The sequence below is a fragment of the Chionomys nivalis genome, chromosome 16 (genome assembly GCF_950005125.1).
Source record: "Chionomys nivalis chromosome 16, mChiNiv1.1, whole genome shotgun sequence".
Taxonomy (NCBI): domain Eukaryota; kingdom Metazoa; phylum Chordata; class Mammalia; order Rodentia; family Cricetidae; genus Chionomys; species Chionomys nivalis.
The window spans coordinates 47,071,876-47,084,421 of NC_080101.1; the positions used below are offsets into that span (position 1 = coordinate 47,071,876).

Here is a 12,546-nt window from a genome sequence, read left to right on the forward strand (position 1 = left end):
TCCTGAGCATGGGGCTTGATACTTCTCCATGATCACTGCTGCCAGAAACTGGAAACAGCACTGATGTCCATTAACTGATGAGTAGAGAGTGAAATGTGGTACAGTTACACAGCGGAATATTATTCCGATAAGAAGCATGAAACTTGCGGGCAAATAGATGGAGCTCGAAACAACCATCCAGCGTTGGGTATCCCAGACCCAGAAAGACAAACATTGCTTGTGTTCGTGGATGTTAGCTTTTGATTGGATAGAACATATATTTATATGTACATTTATGTTTACATATATATATATCATTATTGGGAGTACTTGATGTGCTATTTCTATATTATAAATGGTATGTAGGCTAAAACCCATTTGGGAAGACTAGCCTGGAAATCCATGTACCTAAAAGGGCACTGCTTGCTCCCTGATTTACAAAGAGGATTCCCATTAAAGGCACATGATCTCTGTGATAGGCACAGGCAACCCGCCTCCTGCATATCCTGATTTGCATATCACAAATGCCATGGCACATTTATAGCAAAAGCGCCAGGCAGATATGATCCTATGAACTATGACCAGACAGATCCGGTAAGATCACAGACATCCTTGAACTGTAGAAGAATCTCTGAGAGATGCAATGGGATCTCAGGGTGATCCTTGAAATCAGAGGAAAGAAGCCATGAGCCAAAAAGTACAGTTCTAGAATTGGGAAAACTCAAGGAAAACAGGCATTCCGTTGGAGATCCCAGAGAGAAACACTGTTAGATCAAAGCCGGAGACTGTAGGCCGCACACACTGTTAGAGCAAAGCCGGAGACTGTAGGCTGCGCACACACACACAGCAAAGCCCGAGACTGTAGGCCGTGCAGGCCCCGAGACAAGTTTTCAGCCAAGGGTGTCTTTTTTTTTTAAATTTATTTTATTTTATTTTTAATTAATTAATTAATTTATTTATTTATTAAAGATTTCTGCCTCCTCCCCGCTACCACCTCCCATTTCCCTCCCCCTCCCCCAATCAAGTCCCCCTCCCTCATCAGCCCAAAGAGCAATCAGGGTTCCCTGCCCTGTGGGAAGTCCAAGGACCACCCACCTCCATCCCGGTCTAGTAAGGTGAGCATCCAAATTGCCTAGGCTCCCACAAAGTCAGTACGTGCAGTAGGATCAAAAACCCCCTGCCATTGTTCTTGAGTTCTCAGTAGTCCTTATTGTCCACTATTTGCATGCAAATGGACAGAAATAGAAAACACTATCCTGAGTGAGGTAAGCCATACCCAAAAAGAGGAACATGGGATGTACTCACTCATATTTGGTTTCTAGCCATAAATAATGGACATTGAGCCTATAATTCGTGATCCTAGAGAAGCTAAATAAGAAGGTGAACCCAAAGAAAAACATATGAGCATCCTCCTGAATATTAACCTTCATCAGGCGATGAAAGGAGACAGAGACAGAGACCCACATTGGAGCACCGGACTGAAATCTCAAGGTCCAAATCAGGAGCAGAAGGAGAGAGAGCACGAGCAAGGAACTCAGGACCGCGAGGGGTGCACCCACACACTGAGACAATGGGGATGTTCTATCGGGAACTCACCAAGGCCAGCTGGCCTGGGTCTGAAAAAGCATGGTATAAAACCGGACTCGCTGAACATAGCGGACAATGAGGACTGCCAAGGGTGTCTTAATGACTGGCCACAGCAGCAGGGTTCTGAGGCAGAGATCCCAGAAGCAGCTCATGCGGCAAAGGATTTCTCTCTAGCACTTGCAGGCTTCTAAATGGATAAGTGTTCCGAGACAATAGATGGCCTCTCCTAAGGTGTCTGGGGCACCAGACATGGGAGTAGGATTATAATCTGAGTTTCATCAGGTTGAGCTGGGCAGCTGCGGCCAGAAGCGGGGCTTGTTTTCCCTGGCCCGCCTGAGAGCTGAGCTTCCTAACAGCAGCAGCAGGAATCCTGCCAGCTCTTTACATCCGCCTCTGAACCAAAAATCAAGGGAGACTGCAGAGCGACTCCAGGCTAGACCCCCTCAAAGACAACATCTGGAGACTCACCCAGGTCTAACAGACCAACTTGGGGCCCAGGCCATACTTCTATTGTCCTGAACATAGTATAGCTTTAACATAGGTGGCACAGTGTATTTGTTTCTTAGTTTTCCTTCTTCTTCCTATATTTCCCTGCTGTTCTAATCTTTAACTTCATATTTTCCTTGGCCATTTCAGTTCCTGGCCTGTCCTCCTGCCTCCCGCTTTCCTCTTTCTTTCCACAGGACCCCATGGTCCACTCTGTGCCTACACACTTTCTAGTTACCCTGATACACCTCAGTGCTGTGACTCACCCCAGCCACAGTGAGACATTCAGCCAAGAACAGCCTGGAACTAACTCCTTAGCTTGACCTTCTCCGTCCCCTGCCTCCAGTTCCCAAGAGTTTGGACTACAGTTATGCATGCACAGACACCACAGCGCCAGGGATTGCTGACCCCAGGCTGTCACGCATACTTGGCAAGCCCTCTACCAACACGGCTACACATCACTTGGGGTGTCTCACCTGTGGCCTGGCCTACCTCGCTAACACGATGCTCACCCAGGCTTCCTTTAGGAGCCTGACTGTTAGAAAGTGGCCCCCAAAGTTTGAGAAGGGGATGGATCATTAAGGTCCTTAAAACTCAATGTGGATTTGAGGGATTTGGAGGGCATTCCTAGAAGCCCAGACTTGTGACACTACAGGGAACACGCCCAGTGTTCTGATGACATGTGGATGCCTGAGGGACAAGAGTAGGTCCCAGCCTGTCCTGCCAAGAGACGTGGCCCCTCTTAGAATCACACAGACGTAGACGCTGAGTCCTCAGAAACAGCCAGGATAGAGCAAGACAAGGACTGTAAAGGCACAGAAAACAAGGACGAGAGCCTTTGTGGGCCACACACCCTACCAGGGAGAGCTTGGGGCTTTCCTGGGTGAAACATTCTGCTACTCTCTCAGGCTACAGCTCGAGCGGGAGTTAGATTCAGACCATCGCACAGTTAGTCTTGGAAGATGAAGAGGATCCTCTAGTGGTGTGGGATAATTGTCTGTATCCTGACAATCAAGTTCTAAATAAACGCTGATTGGCCAGGCAGGAAGTATAGGTTGGAAAACCAGACAGGAAGTAGAAATGATGCAATGAGAACAGGAGAATTCTGGGAAGGAGGAAGTTGATTCCTCTCACTCCTGCCCAGACCACTGAAGCAGCAGGATGTGATCTGCCCCACTGAAAATAGGTATAGAGCCATATGGCTAAAATAGATCAGAATAATGGGTTAATATAAGTCATAAGAGCTAATAAGAAACCTGAGCTAATGGGCCAATCAGCTTTATAACTTACAGAGATCTATGTGTGATTTTCTTTGGGGCTAAACAGTTATGGGGAACTGGGCAGGACAAAAACCCCAACAACAAGCAGGCCCCTCATGTTACATTCTAGAGTAGTGGTTCCCAACCCCTAATGCTGTGACCCTTTAACATAGTTCCTCATGTTGTGGTGACTCCAACCATAAAATTGTTCTCACTGCTACTTCATAACTGTAATTTTGCTACTGTTATGAATCAACCCCCGTGAAAGGGTCATTCAACTCCCCACCAAGAGGGCCGAGACCTGCAGTTTAAGAACCCCTGTTCTAGGCCTTCTCTCAGATGTCTTCACTGTGAGCCCCCCTCAGCCAGACATCATGGGGCATCCCTGCCCCCGCTTCTTTTCTTCTTAAACCCCTCCACTAATGTGCTATCTCTGCACTTTGAAGATAAGGATTTGTGTCTCTTTTTATGTCTGACACACAGTAGCTAGTCAGGGAATATTTGTGAAGCCAGGATTGAACTTGTGCTGTAGCGTGGAGAACTGTCTGTCTAATAGAAATAAAAAGGCTGCTGCAGCTTTTGCTCTAAGGAAACTTAGCTTTTTCTTTTTTGCAATATTAATGTTTTGTGATACATTCCTGAAGTGAAGCAAGATAGAAATGGCCACTGTCTCCCAACTCCTGGCCACCTGGTTATAGAGCTGTGGCTCTTAAACTCTTGAGCAGTGTGCCTTCCCCAAGTCCCCATATACTCTAAGAGTCATGTCCATTTCAAGAACACCAATCTTCTCCAAGCAGAGAAATCTCTTGAGAAAACCAAATCCAAAACCCGGTCCAGGCTGCACTGAGATCCGAGCACCACAAAAGCGTCATCTTCATCCAGTTCCTGGGTGGTTCTCGGCTATAGACAGCCAGGACGGAGACCGAGCAGGGCCACTGCCAAGTCGCACCTGACTCAGGCACCTGTGATTTCTAGCACCGTCTCTCGGAGCAGAGTTTAAGCAGCATTTCCACAGTGCCAACAGCGATGTAAGAAACTAACGCCTACTGCCTGTCGGCCATCTCCCAGCACCTGCCATGTGTGAGAGGCGCCTTTCTTTCTCTGTAAGGAGAACAGAATGGTGTCAAGTAAAAGAGTAAGCACAGAGATATGACTTCCTGGAGTTGTCATGCTGGTCCAGGACTGTACCCAAGATGCCAAATCACACTCCAAGATTGAAGTCAGCGGTTCTCAGGCAGCTGTTAACACAGGTTGTTGAGTGTCTTTTTCTCAGTGTTTATTAAATTATCACATTTTGGGTTTGGCAAAGAGTAATTGTTTTTTCCTGACACAATTTTCACTCCTGGGATGAAATTGCAACATTTTTTTTTTTTAGATTAAAAAGTGATCTGCTTGGATATGAATATACTAATGAGGATAAGAATATAGTATTGAATATACTAATGTGTGTGTGTGTATACACATGCACACACACACACACACACACTTGCATGATTAATCTTTAGCTTAACTTCACATTAAAAGCAGAAGATCTGAGGGGCTAACAAGATGATTCAGTGGATAAAGACGCTTGCCATACAGGCCTGACAATCCAAGTGAACCCATGTGGTTGTGAGAACCAACTCCTGAGTGCCCTTTGACCTCTCCACGTGTGCCGTGGCCTGCACATGCATCCCCAACTCCTTATTTTCTGAGTCTTGCTAAGAGGTGAGCTGAAGACTTCCTGTTCCCTCCCTCCTCACCCACTTCTTGCAGCACCTCCTTTCTAGGGACGTTTTTGTGGCCCCATTGTCATAGTCTCAGATCCACCAATAGCTGTGACAATCTCGGAGTGAGCTGTTTTATTTGTTTATTCATTTCAAAGGCAATGTTGGGGTCCGGCATGGTGGTGCATGCCTTCAGTCCCAGCACTCAAGAGGAAGAAGCAGGCAGATGTCTATGAGTTTAAAGCCAGACTGGTCTACACAGCTCCAGGTCAACTAAGACTAGAAAGTGAGACCTTGTCTCAGAATAGAAGACTTTGTCATGATTGGATATGTAGAAATAGGGTGCTAGGGGTGTGTTCAGTGCGTGTCTAGTATACACAATATACTGGACCTGTCCCCAGCACCCCAAAAAACTGTTATTTTTAAAATTCCAATATATCAATCAGGTTCCTCCCATAATTCCCCAACGGTTAGCGGGATTAAGAAACCCTGTTGTCTAGCTCAAACACACTCATCTTTTGCGAGTCGTTACTCTAAGGGCCTTGTATAAGTTGCCTCCTGTGGTCCTCATGACAACTCTCTGAGTTCAGTACTGTAGCCAGTCATCATTCCTCAGGTGAAAAACCTGAGATCACAGAGCCGTGAATACTAACACAGGAAAGCCAGCATTTGGGCTAAGGTAATTGGGCTTTGAGGTCTATCTGCTAATTACGTATGATATTCCCTGAATGTGAGAATAGTAATTAACACATCCTGATTTACCCCTCCCCAACTTGAAGTGATTACCATGGGTCTCTAAACCCAACTTAATGTATTCTGTTCCATTATTCTGAGTCCATAAAATTGGGATGAGAACATTGGTAACAACTAAAAGTAAGGCATTTCAATACCACTCATACAATAAAATGCAGAATCTTTTCATGACTTTAAATGTTATCTATTCACAATAAAACTGAAATTATACCCAATTTCTCCATTGCACAAAGTAAGGTATAAATTGTGAACTTTTCCATTAGTAAAAATACATCACCCTCCTGCCAAACTTCCAAATTAGTAATCTCTTATTAGTTTGTCATAATACAAAGGGAATAGAGCTTGGGAAACTTTACTTTTTAAACTTTAATGCTTGTGAGTTCGAGGCCAGCCCTGTCTACAAGAGCTAGTTCCAGGACAGCCAGGAATGTTAGACAGAGAAACCTTGTCTCGAAGAACCAACCAACCAAATAAAAATATAAATAAATAAAATAAGAACATTTAAAAAAGCATTTCATCGGGGGTGACTCCACGGCCCCCATGGTGGAGAGAGTAGTGGCCCAGGCAGGTAGGCACGGAGTCAGGTTGGATGCTCTACCTTTCCGTTCCATGTCTGTTAGTAGGTTCTGCTCTGCCCCTCTCCCCAGCTCTCTCTCTCTCTCCCAGGAAGCTCTCCTCTGCTTAAGCAATTCTCCAGGCACCTCCAGCGGGGGACAAATTCAAACAGCTGAGCAGTATTTGGGCCACTGATCTTGCCACCACCACCCCTGCTCCCGGGCCTCTTGAGAACTCTGGGGAGAAAAGGGTTCCGGCTTTGTGAGCTGCATGGTGCATATTTTGAAGGGTGCCCCATCCCCCATTCTATAATCATTTACTTTCCAACTCCCAAATGCTATATAAAATCTCTGGGGGCCGTTTGTAACCCCTCTAGCTTTTGACACAGCAATGGTTTTGTCTTTCTCCTCCCCTCACTCCTTCTCTACTTATAAAGTCTTTTTAGTGGGGCATGGGGGCAGGAACTGTGAACAACTCCATGGCTCCTTGTCATGAAAGAAAATGCCAGAACAAGGGAGAGTTCTACAGTCTTGCCTGAGAAAGGGAACGGGGTCTCTCTGCGATAGACTGAGATATCCATAAATCTTGGGGGACTTTTAGGGGGGCACTGTGACACTAGAGAAATGATTTGAGGGCACTGAGGGAGGAGCCTTAAAGACACCGATCTTTCATCCTCTGTTTCTTAGAGATGCCTATTGCAGCTCGCATGAAATTTGGTCACCAGAGCCAGAAACCACACACTTCCCGGTCCCCTGATGTTCCAGATAGGCTGTTTAAGGGTAATGGTTTCCGTCACAGTGCAGTGGTGGCCATGCAGATAATTATCTTGTTTGCCATTCGGCTAGAGGCTCTTTGCTCTTAAACGATTTGGTTTGTCTATGATCTCGGGTGAAGGAAGCAACACTCGCTTCCACGTCTTCCACGAAGGTAACTTAAAAAACAAACAACACAAAACAAAAAACATTCTGAGAAACACTATACAGCTTTAAAGATACCAGCCCTTTGCACGTAAAAACTGACAAATACCAAGAGGAAACCAAAAGAAAACTTCCCATCATTTTCAAATAAGTCTATGCTTTCCCACCCTCTTACATCTTAGGTCTTTAGCCACCTTTAAGCAAGCCGCCGCATTTCCATTTTAAAAAATTAAAATAGCTAGTCCTGACTGACAAAAAGACATAACAGGAGGACGCGCCTGCTCCTATGGGCTGGGATCTTACTGCAGATCTAGGGGAGCACGGCAGAGGCTTCTGGAAGAGCCCAGTGAATGCGGCCTGCAAACTGAACCAGGCCACGCGGGGACAGGCTGAAGCTAAGCGGCCAAGATGCAAAAGGCCAGGGTAGCAGAAATGGCTGGGTTCTGTAGGAAAGAGAAGCCAGGGGAAGGGGCCCAGCAGGTCCCTGGGCAGAGGGTAGGGGTCGGGTGAGAGGCGCAAGGAGCCAGGACTCCGTCCCAGGTAGGGACCGAGGGGCTCGGAGGCCAGAGTCCACACCTCCGGCCCTGAGAACCTAACACGTCCCTCTGCTCTAACTTCAGACCTGAACTTGAGAGCGCCGCGATCGTCGGCACGGGAACGTCCACGGAGCTCGTTGTGCTCAAAATGACAACTGAGGTGTTGTCATAGCAAATGGCGACAAGCCCTTAACATTTTACTAACTCGATAGACTCTCCAAGAAATGGCCCACATGGGAGGAACTCTTTTGTGAAAACCAAGAACCTTATTTAAAAAGGAGCACTTTAGTATACTCGGTGAGTCTCCCTGCATTGTGTGAGTGGAGGGGAGTGACGGAGATTCACGTCTAGGGACTCCTCAGCAGGGGACAGGCAGCCAGGTTTTCGGCGCTGACCCGCCCGCGCACACAGCTACAGAAAGGCAAACGCCACCGTTTCTCTCTGGGGATTCCGCGTTCCTGGGTCTTGGGTTTGTTTTAGGATCTTGGGTTTGTTTTATTCACAAATGTTAGGTTCTAAAACAGAGACGACAAAAACTCGAGCCAGGCAGGAGTCGAACCTACAATCTTCTGATCCGTAGTCAGACGCGTTATCCATTGCGCCACTGGCCCGTCGATGAAGGGCGTGGGGGCTTTCGGGATGACAGCATCAGGTCGTCCTCAGCGGTCACCCGGGCGACGAGGGGTGAGAAAGGAAGCCGTGGCAGGGGCAGTCACGTGACTAACGGAGGCCGACTGCCTACGGCGCTGCAGTCCTTTCTGGGCGGCTCAGGGTGGCCAGCGAGGCGGGGCTGCGGTCGTGCGCATGCGTGAAACGGCAGGCGGCCGTGAGAGTCGCGAGTCCTGGGAAGTGCGCATGCTCGGTTCCGGTTGCCCGGCTGAATTCCCCGGACTCACACCTGCTCAGTGTCAAGGGGCAGATGGGGGCCTTTGTGTCCCTTCGATAGCTCAGCTGGTAGAGCGGAGGACTGTAGCTAACTCCCCGGCAGGAGACATCCTTAGGTCGCTGGTTCGATTCCGGCTCGAAGGAGACCGTAATATTTTTCCCTAGTTTCTTCCGACTCCCAACTGGCCTTTTTCAGCGTCTGCTCTCCGTGTCATCAACTTCCCTCAGTGCCTCTTAGCAACTCCAGATCGGTCGCCGCTTGCGCAACCTTTTGCGACCCCCCGCCCCACCCGAGCGTGCTCACACACGCTCCCGAGTGCAGCTGCCCCGCGGCCGAGGGTCGCTTCCTCGGGCGCGCCACCCAGCGAACTCCGAGTCCCACGCACCGAGGTGACACACGGCCCCACGCAGAACCCGCCAGAGCGCCACTCGGGGCTGTGACGCGGCGTTATGGAGCCGATCTGCCAAACGGCCATTCGCTCCCTTCGATAGCTCAGCTGGTAGAGCGGAGGACTGTAGGCACATGACCGTGGGCATCCTTAGGTCGCTGGTTCGATTCCGGCTCGAAGGAAGGAGCTTATCATTTTGACTTATCAGTTTCAGCGACGAGGCTTATTCAAAACACAATTTCTTTGCCTAGCTGTGCTCTGCACTTCCTCTAGAGGAACAGAAAAACAGTCGTGACTGGCGGTGGGGGATTAGCTCAAATGGTAGAGCGCTCGCTTAGCATGCGAGAGGTAGCGGGATCGATGCCCGCATCCTCCAGTTACTTTTCGCTTCGTGTTTCTTCGGTTTTCCCTTTCGTTTTGGGATCTACCCTAAGTCAGTAGAAAGACTGTCACCAAAGCTCAACGAGGTGGCATTTTACCTCTGTGTTTTGTCTTAAACTCTCAGGTTCGCTGAAGCTAAGCCGCCCTCCCTGAGGGGACTCTGTTGGCGGATGAAGCAGGACCTGCGCACCGAGCAGCTGTACCCGTACCGACTGAGCCGAGACTCCCCGGCTGGGAGACTGCATGGAGGCCGATCCTAAGGCTGGTGCCCAGGGGTGACCATCTACAAAGAGGCTGGGACACCAGGGCCCTCCCGGAAGAAACTGTGGAGCGTCGCGTGACTAGGGACCAGCACGGAGGGAAAATTGAAAATTAAAAATAAATATTTAAAAGCTTAATTTAGGTTCCTCTTGTACATACACACACACACACACACACACACACACACACACACCAGACTCTGAAGCAAACATTTAGATGTGACATAACACTCAAAATTCTTTTTGAGAATCGGTTACCCTCTCCTATTTTCTAGAATAGAGTCTCAAAAAGAGTTATTGCCTCCAGAAGCCATCCTGTGGTTCCCACAACACGGAGCGTTACTCTTTCAGCCAACGGCAGAATTATTACCCTTTGAGGATCACAAAAGAATCATAAATCATTTGTACATTTTAGAGTCCTGGGCAACTTGTGTGCTTTTCTTTCCAGTGTATAGAGCCTGCTGCCTTCCACTTTCTACCCTTCCATTTTTAATCTCACTTTGCTATTTTCAGTAAGGTTTTTAATTGAATCTTTGAGCCACTTAAGTATATCTCCCTACATATACATTATGCACTTTTAATTTTTTTTATTTTTAGTGTCTTGAGGCAAAGCTTTAGTAGCCCAGGCTAGCCTTGAACGGCCTCTCTCTCCCGAGTGCTGAGACTAAAGGCCTGTGGTACCACACCCAGCAGGCTTCTATCTCTTGATTGTTTACCTCAGTTCCCCAGAATTGAGATTACCGGTGTTCCCCACAATGTTCTGCCTTTGAAGTATTATGTGTGAACGGTAACAACCCTTCTAAATGTACGTGATGAAAAGAGAGAGGAGTGGGCAAGTCCAGAACTAAGAACGACAGCACCTGGGCCAGAATCAAGTCACTTCCTGAGGTCAGCAGCCCAGGCAGGGAATCACGGGTATGAATCTGGAGGCAGCATCACACAGAACCTTGTCATGTGGGCAGTGAAAGCCAATGGTCTGTCCTGGCTCTGTAGGACCTCGGACAGGTTGTTCAGCGGCTAGGTTATCTCCATTTCATCATATGCAAAACACGGCACTTTCTTTCAATTAAGATAGAACTTGGAATCTCTTAGTTCAGAGCAGGAAAGGGGAAACTAGGGGAGAGGAGAAAAAGAGAAGGGGGAGGAAAGGAATGGGGGAATAAGCGGCACCAACAGGGCTTTGCTGGCATGCTGCAGAAACTGAGACCGATTTCAACACCTAGAGACCTGATAGACCCGCCACACCTACAGTAAGGCCCAGAGGATTTACAGGTTTCTCCGTGTGCTGTGCAAATACGTAGGACATTGCAGCGAAGGGGTCTTGGACCTCCGGAGCAAGGGAAACAGACAAGACTGGAAACGAAGGATAAGCACACTGGAGTATGGTCATATCATTGCATGTGTATACCTACTGACATGTTTTCTGAGCACTCATCGGGGCAGAGGAGTGTGGCTAAGGTGGTCCTAAGAAAGACCTGGAGCCCACATGAAGCTTTCGGTATGTGCCACTTGGTAGGCTGTCGCTGCTTATTTCTAGGCCAGAAATTGTCCCAAGACACGTTCAGAAGAAAGTTCAATATATAGATTTTACACATTTCCTCAGAGATCTGTATGATGAAGTGAAATGTATAAAGAAGAGCTTTGAAGCCGGAGCAGTTATCAAGGTGAAAGACAACCTCCAGTGAGAAGTTTACAGTGAACCTGAGGAAGAACCATCACAGCATTCAAGCGGGGTTCATGTCAGTCACTTCCCTGCAATGTTCATCCTCATGAAATGTTGCTTCTCACATTTGTGCACACACATAGAGACACACACACAGCACATACACACAGCACACACACAGAGACAGACAGAGACATACACACAGACACACACAGAGATACACACACAGACATACACACACAGAGACACACACACCACCTACATGCAGCACGCACACACACAGACACACAGACACACAAACACTCACACACACATACACACATATACACACACCAAGAGCACTTAGTTTACACAGATTAATTATTCGCTGCTTTGTTTTGCTCTGGGATCAAGATTTGGGGGACCTTTAGTCAAGGTCGAAAGTTAACCTGCAAGCCATGACCTAGAATGTGCCCTCGATTTCCGGGGCTGCGGAAGCTTCCTCCTTGAGCAGCCACCAGGGCCTCCAACATTCACATCACCCAGGGTTCGGATCCTGCTTCATTTGTATTTTCCTTTGTTTTAATTATGGAGTTAGTCACAACTTCCTCGATTCTACTGGGGCCAGAGACTAAGCCTGAGACTAATACTGGCCTTGCAGTTCCTGTCTCCCTTTCCCTACGTGGCCCCATCCCCATGTTAAGCTGTGTTAATCAAATGCTGGACAGATTTTAGCCTCTCCTAGGCGGCCAGCCTCAGGGCCTATCTGTGAAGACATTTCCGGGGTTTAGCTCTGAAGCCCCGCCCCCATGCGTATCTCTTGCTCCCTCACTATGACTCAATGACCGGCTGCCCCCCAAGTTCCTGATACCACAGCTAGAGCTGCTCTGGCCCCCACACCGCCCCTGCCGGGACGAGCTGTACTCTCCCAATGTCCCTGCCGGAAGCCGTTTCCGTTAAGTTCTTCTCAACAGGTACAACAATAAGCCAAGCCACCAATGCAAGTTCTGTCTAATGTACTTCCTATTGGTCCCTCCCTGTCTCCAACCATAAGTTCTGTTTTGTTTAAGGAGTACATATTTGTCAAAGCTAAGCCTCTATAATTTCTAAGGGTCTGTGCCAATGAGACAGAGGGACCAGGGGTAAGTGAAGTGCCCAGGACCCTCTGGAGCGCTGAGAATGACTGCCACTCATGACCGCTGCTGTTCTCA

At 48.0% G+C, this 12,546-nt stretch overlaps 4 non-coding genes across 4 annotated transcripts; 3 read left to right on the forward strand and 1 right to left on the reverse strand.

Annotated features, from left to right (window-relative positions):
• Window positions 1–8,316: 8,316 nt before the first annotated feature.
• Window positions 8,317–8,389, reverse strand: Trnar-acg (transfer RNA arginine (anticodon ACG)). The gene has a single exon. It is a non-coding gene; the product is annotated as a tRNA-Arg (tRNA).
• A 325-nt stretch (window positions 8,390–8,714) lies between these two features.
• Window positions 8,715–8,807, forward strand: Trnay-gua (transfer RNA tyrosine (anticodon GUA)). Its single transcript has 2 exons — window positions 8,715–8,751; window positions 8,772–8,807. It is a non-coding gene; the product is annotated as a tRNA-Tyr (tRNA).
• A 338-nt stretch (window positions 8,808–9,145) lies between these two features.
• On the forward strand, window positions 9,146–9,234 carry Trnay-gua (transfer RNA tyrosine (anticodon GUA)). Its single transcript is given in 2 exon segments — window positions 9,146–9,182; window positions 9,199–9,234. It is a non-coding gene; the product is annotated as a tRNA-Tyr (tRNA).
• Window positions 9,235–9,355: 121 nt separating this feature from the next.
• Trnaa-agc (transfer RNA alanine (anticodon AGC)) lies at window positions 9,356–9,428 on the forward strand. The gene has a single exon. It is a non-coding gene; the product is annotated as a tRNA-Ala (tRNA).
• The last annotated feature ends 3,118 nt before the right edge of the window (window positions 9,429–12,546 follow it).